We start from the raw sequence: 11,365 nt of genomic DNA, 5'->3' as shown, positions 1-11,365 counted from the left end.
TCCCATCCTATTTGAGCCTTATTTGTTTATATGCTAATTGTACCCAAATTCACAATAATTGTCTGGCCGGGAACCACACTAGTGGATTCTGAGGGGTGCCTAACACCTTCCCCTTAGAATAATTTCAAGCCCTTATCCTATCTCTGGTTATTCAAATCGAACTCTTCTGGTGTCCTAATGCACCCTAATTATTAGGTGGCGACTCTTCAAAATTGCAAAATCCATTTCCCCAAAGGAACGAGTTGTCCCTACCAAATGTCAAAAACCCGATTTCGCGAGAAAAAGGAGGCGCGACACCTAACCTCTATGTTTCTCTGCTATTGTGTGTTCTGGTAGGCTTATAGGCATGCCAGCATCTTCTATTGTCGTGCATGCCCAAAGCTTACCCTTGCCTAAGCATAGGCTCTTTGCAATTTCCCAACCCCCCTGAACCCCCTTTGTATGAAATTATCCACTTGTTTGTGGCTGTTTCCCTCTCCTTTATTCTCTCAGAACTCTGTTTCTTCACTTGCACTCTCTCTTAGACTTAAGTTCTCCCCCCCCCCTCTTATGAGCCTTGCCTTGGGACCCATTGAGCTCCCTCTGAACTTGGACACTTGAGGGCTGGCCTTTCCACACTGCACTTGCCCCTATACAATTTGGGTGTGAGCACTGCCCGGAGTCCCATTGAGGCTCTTAGGGAACTCTGACACACTCAAATTGGAGAAAGGCTTTGGATCGATGGTCTTTGAGTTGGTCTATCTCATAATTCAGACAGGAAGTCAAGAATCAGGCCTTCAATGGTTGTCATTATTTTCTTTGTATTTTCTGATGTATTTGTTATTCTGGTTTGTAATAATTTGTAATGAATACTTGGGGTTGGCTAGTGAAACAGGGTTGGGGTAACTATGCATGCAAAGGGTAGAAATCATGCCTATAGGACTGTTCTATATCTGCATATTCAACTACATGTAGAAATCATGCCTATAGGACTGTTCTAATTCTGCATATTCAACTAGATGTAGAAATCATGCCTATAGGACTGTTCTAATTCTGCATATTCAACTATATATAGAAATCATGCCTATAGGACTGTTCTAATTCTGCATATTCAACTTCACCTAGAAATCATGCCTATAGGATTGTTCTAACGTCATTCTGCATAATTCAAACTGCATTTAGATACCATGTTTATAAGGTTTAAAACAAGTTCTACATTTAGATACCATGTTTCTAAGGTTTAAAACAAGTTCTGCATCTAGAAACCATGTCTATAAGGTTCAAGTTCTACATTTAGATACCATGTTTATGAGGTTTAAAACAAATTTCTGCATTTAGACACCACGTCTGTAAGTGTCTAAAATCAGCAACGTGTAGAAAACATGCCTATAGGAGTTTTTAAATAAATCTGATTCGCTTCATCCAATGCTAGACGTAAAATCAGTAATAATATATACTATCACCTGCAAAACCTGTAATCAATTTGTTTAATTCTGCATCTCTTTTGATAATAAGTCCCTTGCTTTACAATGTTAACAAGCATGCATTTTTATGATTTCAAGCAATTCATTTGAGCTTTACTGCCTTATCACCTTCAAATTCAGTAGACGGCATGTCTATAGGATCTCGTCTGAGCACTTAGGCAAGCCTTAGAGTAATAATTGAAAACTGAATCCGCTTCTGTTGATTATTACAACCAGCAGGCAGTCCTGATTCGGGCTTCTTATCTGAATTATGTAATAAACCAGTCCGCCTCAACTTTTAAACTCCCTCATATTTAATTCTAATCAGACCTAAGCAGTACGTGCAAGACATGCTATTATGTGCATTTCCTGTTCAAGGAGGTATAATTGAGCCTTATATGTTTATATGTCTCCCAAAATATGCAGTATGTGTTTTTGTCTGTCGCCTTAGAATTTTACCTTTGAAACCCCAAATAAGCCTAATATCCCTCCCTTTAGGATTAGTAGTCCTAAGTGCCTCTGGGACTGATAGGAGTGGGCGGGTAATAGCATGCAATAGGTAATCGATACCAATCCGCGCTTTGAATACCTTAACGGGGTAGGATGGGTAGATATGGATATGATGACCACACGATAATGTCACGTGTAGCCCCTTATTGAGGAGTGATTACCGGACATTGTGTGGGGTGATCCATATTATTAATAAACCTAGGACCCCTCCCCCCCTCCCCTTATTCTTTATTTCTTTTCTTTAGCATTTTAACTTTTTATTAAAAATTAGCCTTTCTAATGATCCTTTCAAACTTTGCATATTTTCAAACCTTTATGTGTTGAAATTCCCTCTTATTTGAGCCTTATCTGCCTATATGCTAATTGCACCTCAATTCACAATAATTGTCTGGCCGGAAACCACACTAGTGGATTCTGAGGGGTGCCTAACACCTTCCCCTTAGAATAATTTCAAGCCCTTACCCTATCTCTGGTTATTCAAATCAAACTCTTTTGGTGTCCTAATGCACCCTAATCATTAGGTGGCGACTCTTCAATTGCAAACCCAGTTCCCAAAAGGAATGAGTTGTCCCTCCAAATGTCATAAACCCTGTTTAGGCGGAGCAAAAAAGGGGGCGCCACAGCATGGCGACTCTGCTGGGGATATTTAGGCTTTTACCATTTCAGATTATTATTGTGAATTTATGCTCCTTTATTACTTGCTTATTTCCTTTAAGCATTTAATTCCCTCTTCAACTACAAAACTAACTTGTCTTTTGTTTCTTTCCTTTTCTGCTTAGCTTTACTATTGCTTTAAATTATGAAAACTGTTGTATTTACTGCTTTCTAAATGTGCAAATACGTGTCAAAATGCTTTTAATTGGTGCATAATCATGCTCAACATCATATTCCACTCGTGCCAAACAAATTCCATAGCAACGCATATAATGAGTGGTTGCGCTCTTCCGATATTATCACCCCCTAAATCCGGAAAAGGCATATTTGCGGTAAAACAAGTCGATTAACGGTGTAGTCAACGGTTCCGTGCCTTTCCCCCTTGAGTTGTCCGCTCAAGGGTGCCAGTCTAAAAACCTATAGAAACCTTACTCTGTTTAACTGTGCATGCATCATGGTCAAACCTAGCCGAGTCAGTTATGTTGTCCGCATAATGACTCTTTAAGATAGCCTTGTCCAAAGTCCCCTGGGTTTTCCTAAAAAACCCAAATGGACATTATCACGTTCTATGCATTTATTTGGAGAACTGGATGCTTTTATGCCAATTGTTGATATTAAATAGCCGAGTCCGGTGGGGGGAAAGGGCCTAACCTTATTTTCTTGCAGATAATGAGGCACGAAATCCCCAAATTCGGCATGGTTACCAACATCCACCCAAAACTGCTAAACTGGTGGAAAGATCTTCATTCCAGTGACCAGACTCTCGTCCGAAAATATCTAGGGAATCTACCTTCCCTCCTGGAAATCCAACCCAACAACAAGATCATAGAAACTGCTACTCTATTTTGGGATTGTGAGAGATCCGTATTCCGCTTCGGGGAAATTGAGATGACACCCTTGCTAGAAGAAATAGGAGGATTAGCCGGTTTGGTATGGGAGACTCCAGGTTTATTGATGCCTGAGAACCGCAAGGGCATGGGTTTCCTCAAGATGATGGGTCTGAAGAAGAATCCAGAACTGACATGCCTCAAAGAATCCTATATTCCCTTTGACTATTTGTACGAGAGGTACGGTCACAGCAAATCCTATCGTACCTATCCTGATGAAAAGGCCTATCATAGATGAAAAGGCCGAGGCACAGGTCAAATACAATCAACTACGCAAGAGGATCCGGGAATGCGAAAGCGAGCACCGTGAGATACAGGAAGCCAATCAAAAGCTAATTGAGGAATGGAAGGATATGGCTGTCAACGCCAACAAGCGACTGGGATATTTAGAGCGAGGTATAGTGGAGTTGGAGAAGAAATTTCTTAAGAGGGTCGAAGACTGCCGGAATGCTGAAGGAAACGAAGGCGGATATCTAGCCAGAGCCAATCTGCTGCTGGGACTGCGCGTGTTAGGGAAGCTGTTCGATGGAGCCAGGGATGCCGAATCTGGGGAAGGTCCTTTTGGGACCAAATAGATAGGAGTTTTCTTCTTTTTTATGAAATGTAATAAGGCCAATGGCCATTAGCAACTTTCATTTCCTATTATTTAGTGTCGATTTGGGATTCGTCTGCTTTTTATCAATAAAATGATGCATTTAGCATTCAAATTTCTCCAAATCAACTTGTCGCTAGGCCTACCTCGGGCATAAAGAGGTCCCCAAATTAGGACACACTTTACATTCCCGCACTATGTGTTTAAATATGGCAACATTTTTTTTTATGATCCTCACTAACTTGTTACCTTTTTGTTTTTACTTTTTGTTTATTTATTTCCCTCCCCAAAGGTTAGTTCGTGCACTCTGGCAACATCATCCTATTTCACGAGATCTAGGGGCCCTCCACCCACTCCTCCTCTTAGTCCTGTCAAAAACAAGAACAAAGGGAAGATGGAAGATTTGAACAACGCCAGAAAGGAAAACTCAACTGAACGGGTAGAGGTCACTCATGGTCACGGTACTCTGGTTCCCAAGGAAAATGCATCCCAACTGGAACAAAAGCTGCTGAAATTTCAGGAAGAACTTGATCAGGTCCGGAATCTGGCGAATCTGTCATTTTCCCTCACTACTCCAGACATCAATTTCCCAAATGCTCAGAATCCCACACCGCCACAAAATATCCCAAAGCCACAAAACCATCCCGCTCCCCACCACCACTGCAACACCTGCCATACCTCAAATAACACCCCGTTGCTCATCCCAGAACTCCAGAACTCCACAAATGACCACTGCCACACCCACCATAATACCCCCATCTACGTGGAGACTATGCCACACTCCACCCAACCCATCTCAAGCACACCCGAGTCTAATGATAAAGACTTGCTCATCAGAAACCTGGCCGAAGAACTTAAGAAATTGACTAGCAGAATTCAAGGCGTTGAAGGAAGTAAGGGAATTGAAGGGCTGAACTACGAAGATCTTTGCATACAGCCCGATGTCGAACTGCCCAAGGGGTACAAACCTCCTAAGTTCGAGATGTTTGATGGTGCAGGGGATCCAAAGGTCCATTTGAGAATGTACTGTGACGAGCTGGTTGGAGTAGGAAAAGACGAGAAAATCCGCATGAAGCTTTTCATGAGGATCTTGAAAGGAGATGCTTTGTCCTGGTACATTAGCCAAGATCCAAAGAAGTGGTCGAACTGGGTGAATATGGCATCCGACTTTATAGGCAGGTTCAGGTTCAACACAAAGAATGCGCCGGACGTATTCTACATTCAAAATCTAAAGAAGAAGCCTACAGAAACATTCCGCGAGTATGCTACTCGCTGGAGGTCCGAAGCTGCTAAGGTCAGACCTGCCTTAGAAGAGGAACAGATGAATAAATTCTTCGTCCGGGCTCAGGACTCGCAATATTATGAAAGATTGATGATGATCGAGAGCCACATATTTTCTGACATCATCAAGCTGGGAGAGAGGATCGAAGAGGGTATCAAAAGTGGTATGGTTACAAACTTCGAAGCCTTGCAAGCTATAAATAAGGGCTTACAGTCTGGTGGTGCGTCCAAGAAAAGGGACGTAGGGGCTGTAATGGTTGCATAGAGAACCAAATCTTTTATCAAATACCAAACCTATCCAATGCCTCCACTCACATATCAACCTACTCCAAACTACCAAGCACCCTCACCCTCTTACCAAACTCCACCACCCACCTATCAATCACCTCCACCGCCCGCATATCAGCCTACTTCACCCAAATATTCCCAACCCGCACATGTTTACCAAGCCTACAATGCTCAACCATCCCACTATCAATCCCCCTCAGCACGCCAAAACTTCCCTAGACCTCGACCAAACTTTGACCGAAGGCCTCCAAAACAATACACAGCTATTGCTGAACCTATTGACCAGTTGTATGAAAGACTCAAAGCTGCTGGTTACGTCACCCCTATCCCGGCTGCTCCTGAGAACCCTTCTCAGTGGGTTAATCCAAATAAATCCTGTGCATACCATCCCGGCATGAAAGGACACACCATTGACGAATGTCGCTCCCTGAAAGACAAGATCCAGACTTTAATTGATAACAAGATTATCGTGGCAAAGGAACCTACTCCAAATATCCGCAATAACCCTCTGCCAGACCACAAGGGAGGAGGCGTTCACATGATTGAAATAGAGGATGATTGGGATCCCAAGGGATCGATCAGTTTGATCACAGAAGGTGACGACCTAAAGAAACCAATAGTCACCCTTAATCTGATCGTAGTCCAGATTCAGCCCTCTGGGATGCCGAGGTAAATATGCCCATGCCACTTGAGTTTGAAGCAACATCTGCAAAGACGCCAGTGCCAATTGAGGTCGAATTCGTGTCTCCAGCAAAGGCACCTCGAAGTTGCATTTTTACCGCCCAAGGTGCATGCTCCGTTCGGAGTAAAGATAGCCACGCCAATTCCAGTGGCGATGTCGGCCATGACGCCGTTCCATGAAAAGGCTATACCATGGGACTATACAGCCAAGGCAAGAAGGAAAGGAAAGGTTATGTTCGGATAGGCTATTACGGCATAGGGTATGACGAGAACAGGTAGAGTTTATACCCGGAACATCTGGCTGAGTCAAGCAAGCAGGCTTCTAGCCGGCCAACCGTCACCGAGACCGGGCCAGATGACCTTTGGAGAAAGATACAGGCCAAGGAATACTCAGTTATTAACCAAATGAAACAAACACCGGTGCAAATTTCTATCCTTGCTTTGTTGTAAAGTTTCGATGCACACAAGAATGCCCTGCTAAGGGTGCCGAGTGAAGCATATGTGCCAAGCAACATCACCGGCAGAGAGATGGCTAACATCGTAGGATAGGTATTGAAAGTCACAAGATCACTTTTCATGAAGATGAGTTGCCACCAGAAGAGTTGAGTCACAACAAGGCATTGCACATCATCGTACAATGCGAAGATTATTTTGTCACCAGAATTCTGATTGATGGAGGGTCCAGCCTCAACATTTGTTCGTTGGTAACACTCAGGACGTTGGGTAAGGGACTGCACAAAATAAAGGACGGAGCCATCAACGTGAAAGCTTTCAACGGTTCCCAAAGGTCCATCATTGGGGAAATTAGCCTGTGTTTACAAATGGGGCCTACTTGGTTCGATGTTGATTTTCAAGTGATAGACGTGCCGGTATCTTACAATCTACTGTTGGGACAACCCTGGATTCATGCTGCTGGGGTCGTAGCATCAACACTACATCAGGTAGTGAAGTTTGAGTGGAATCACCAGGAGGTGATCATCCACGGTGATGGTAGCAATCCTATATACAGTCGCCAGACCATCCCGGCAATCGGAGGCAGAAGAAAGATAGGTGGGGAAACCTATCACCACATCGAGCGAGTCAACGCAGTTGACAAGGACAAATGGTAGAACAGCAAAATCAAGAGCATATTGAATTGGAGTGGGTACGAACCGGGTAAGGGGCTTGGCAAGAACCTCCAAGGAATCTCTAAGCCTATAAAACTCAAGAAACATAGCACCACCTTCGGTCTGGGATATGAGTATACCTGGGAAGAATTCAACAACTGGTCGCCACCATGGCGCGGTCCTTACTATCCGCTGGAATAGCCAATACCACGCTTGGAACAGACTTTCCAACCGACCGATGTTATCTATAGGTCAAAGGAAGAGGAAGCACTGGCAGCGGTAAAGAATTTGTTCTTAGAAGACGATGATATGGATTGTTGCGTCGTTCTCGAGGAGGAGGAGGAGGAAGGCCCTTCCATACAGGCCGTAGGCAAAGGAGCACGCCTCAATAACTAGAACATCAGAACCACCAGGCCCGACGAGCCTCGGGGTAGAAGGCTGAACAAGCATCATGCACTATCTTTTATTCTTACTAGTTTTTTTCTTTCGCATTTTAAATTTCCGCAATAAGATCTTCAATGTTCAGAACATTTATGGAATTTATCAAAGCATTTAAATTTTCCTTATAAACACTCTTATTATTTTCTCTCATTACTTTACTTATACAGCATTACTATTACTTATCTTGATGAACCGATGACTGTGACATGCAATGAGACAACGCAACAAACGGACATAGATTCAGAGAAAGATGACATACCGGAAGAGATTGTTAAGGAAGTTGAGAATTTTGAAAACAGACCAAAGTCCAACCTGGACGAGACTGAAATTGTTAATCTGGGAGATGAAGAGAATGTCAAAGAAACACGAATCAGCGTTCACTTATCGTCATCAGAAAAGAAGGAATACACAGAATTTCTAAGAGAATATGAGGACATATTCGCCTGGTCGTATGACGACATGACGGGCCTGAGCACATCTATTGTGGCCCACAAACTGCCAACTGATCCGATATGTCCGCCGGTAAAGCATAAGCTCAGAAAGTTCAAACCGGATATGAGTCTGAAAATCAAGGAAGAAGTCACCAAGCAGGTCAAAGCCAAGGTCCTCAGGGTAGTAGAATACCCAACATGGTCAGCCAACATCGTGCCAGTACCAAAGAAGGACGGGAAGGTTAGAGTCTGTGTCGACTACCGGGATCTCAACCGGGCAAGTCCGAAAGACGACTTCCCCTTGCCAAATATACACATCTTGATCGACCATTGCGCCAAGCATGAATTGCAATCATTCGTGGATTGCTTCGCTGGTTATCATCAGATCTGGATGGATGAGGAAGATGCTGAGAAAACGGCTTTCATTACACCGTAGGGAATGTACTGCTACAAGATGATGCCGTTCGGGATAAAGAATGCAGGCGCCACCTACATGAGGGCCATGACTACCATTTTTTATGATATGATACACAAGGAGATCGAGGTGTACGTAGAGGACGTTATCATCAAGTCCAAGAAGGCCATCAATCACATGAAGATTTGAGAAGTTCTTCAATAGATTACGAAGGTACAACCTGAAACTGAATCCCGCAAAATGTGCATTCGGGGTTCCTGCCGGAAAACTACTCGGGTTTATTGTGAGTCACCGAGGAATAGAACTGGATCCATCAAAGGTCAAAGCCATTCAAGAATTGCCACCGCCAAAGAACAAGAAGGACGTGATGAGCTTCTTGGGAAGACTCAACTACATCAGCCGGTTCATAGCACAGTCCACAGTCATCTTGGGCCAATCTTTAAGATACAAAAGAAGGATGCCGCTACCAAATGGACTGATGAATGCCAAAAAGCTTTCGACAGAATCAAGGAGTACCTATCAACACCACCAGTCTTAGTCCTGTCTGAGCCAGTAGACCTCTACTACTCTACATCGCAGTATTAGATGGTGCTTTGGTTGCGTCCTGGGGCAGCATGATGAAACGGGGAGGAAAGAACAGGACATTTACTATCTCAGCAAGAAGTTCACTCCGTACGAGGCCCAGTATTCTCTATTAGAACGTACCTGTTGCGCTCTGACTTGGGTGGCTCAGAAGTTGAGGCACTACTTCTGTGCCTATACTACATACCTCATATAAAGAATGGATCCGCTAAAGTACATCTTTCAGAAGCCCATGCCCACTGGCAAGCTAGCCAAGTGGCAAATCATGTTGAGTGAATTCGACATTGTCTACGTGACTCAGAAAGCAATCAAGGGACAGGCACTAGCAGATCACCTTGCTGAAAACCCCATGGATGGAGAATACGAACCCCTGAAGACGTATTTTCCTGACGAAGAGGTATCATTCATAGGAGAAGACATTGTAGAATCATATGATGGCTGGAGAATGTTCTTTGACGGAGCAGAGAATTTCAAAGGAGTCGGCATAGGAGCAGTCCTAGTATCAGAAACCGGTCAGCATTATCCGGTGTCTTCCAAACTCAGGTTCCCGTGCACCAACAATATGGTCGAGTATGAAGCTTGCATCCTAGGGCTCAAGATGGCCATTAACATAAACGTTCAAGAGCTGCTAGTGATTGGAGACTCAGACTTACTCAGACATCAGGTCCGAGAAGAATGGGCAACCAAGAACTCTAAGATACTCCCGTATCTGCTTTATGTACAGGAGTTGAGAAAGATGTTCACAAAGACAGAATTCCGGCATGTTCCCAGAATCCAGAATGAATTCGCCGATGCATTGGCTACCTTGTCATCCATGATACAACATCCAGACAAAAACTTCATTGATCCCAATCCGGTAAAGATCCACGATCAGTCGGCTTACTGTGCCCATGTTGAGGAAGAAGCAGACGGAAAACCTTGGTTTCAGGATATCAAGGAATATTTGACAAAAGGAGAATACCCAGAACTTGCAAATCCTATTCAGAAACGCACACTTCGGAGGCTATCCAATAATTTCTTCCACAGTGGAGGAATCCTGTATAGGAGGACTCCTGATTTGGGACTACTCAGGTGCGTTGACGCAAAGGAAGCATCCAAGCTATTAGAGGAAATCCACGCTGGGACCTGTGGTCCACATATGAACGGTTTTGTCTTAGCAAAGAAGATCCTCTGAGCTGGTTACTTTTGGATGACTATGGAAACGGACTGCATCCGGTATGTCCGAAAATGCCACCGTTGTCAGATACATACAAACATGATAAAGGTACCTCCAAATGAGCTTAATGCGACAAGCTCACCATGGCCTTTCGCCACCTGGAGAATGGATGTCATTGGACCAATCGAGCCCGCCGCTTCCAACGGACACAGATTTATCCTGGTAGCAATCGACTATTTCACCAAATGGGCCGAAGCAGCATCATACAGAGCAGTAACTAAGAAAGTCGTGGCAGACTTTGTCCGCGACTGTATTGTTTGTCGATTCGGGATTCCAGAATCTATCATCACTGATAACGGTTCCAACCTCAACAGCGACTTGATGAGAGCCACATGTGAAACCTTCAAGATCAGACACAAGAATTCTACAGCCTACAGGCCTCAAATGAACGGAGCTGTAGAAGCCGCTAACAAAAATATCAAGAAGATATTGAGGAAAATGATAGAGAAGAATAAGCAATGGCATAAAAAGTTATCATTTGCTCTGTTGGGGTATCGCACCACAGTCCGCACATCAACTAGGGCAACCCCTTATATGCTGGTTTATGGTACGGAAGCCGTCATTCCCGCCGAGGTGGAAATTCCTTACTTAAGGATCATACAGGAAGCTGAACTCGACGATGCAGAATGGGTGAAGAGTCGTTACGAGCAACTAGCTCTTATAGATGGGAAAAGAATGAACGCAGTATGTCATGGTCAGATTTATCAGAACAAAATGTCCAGAGCCTTCAACAAAAGAGTCCAGCCGAGACAGTTCACACCAGGGCAGCTGGTATTAAAGAAAATTTTTCCGCATCAGATGAAGCCAAGGGAATCTCTCCAACTGGCAAGGTCCATACA

This window comes from Nicotiana attenuata, unplaced genomic scaffold (genome assembly GCF_001879085.1).
Source record: "Nicotiana attenuata strain UT unplaced genomic scaffold, NIATTr2, whole genome shotgun sequence".
In the NCBI taxonomy this organism is placed as follows: domain Eukaryota; kingdom Viridiplantae; phylum Streptophyta; class Magnoliopsida; order Solanales; family Solanaceae; genus Nicotiana; species Nicotiana attenuata.
This window is presented reverse-complemented; position numbering follows the sequence as displayed.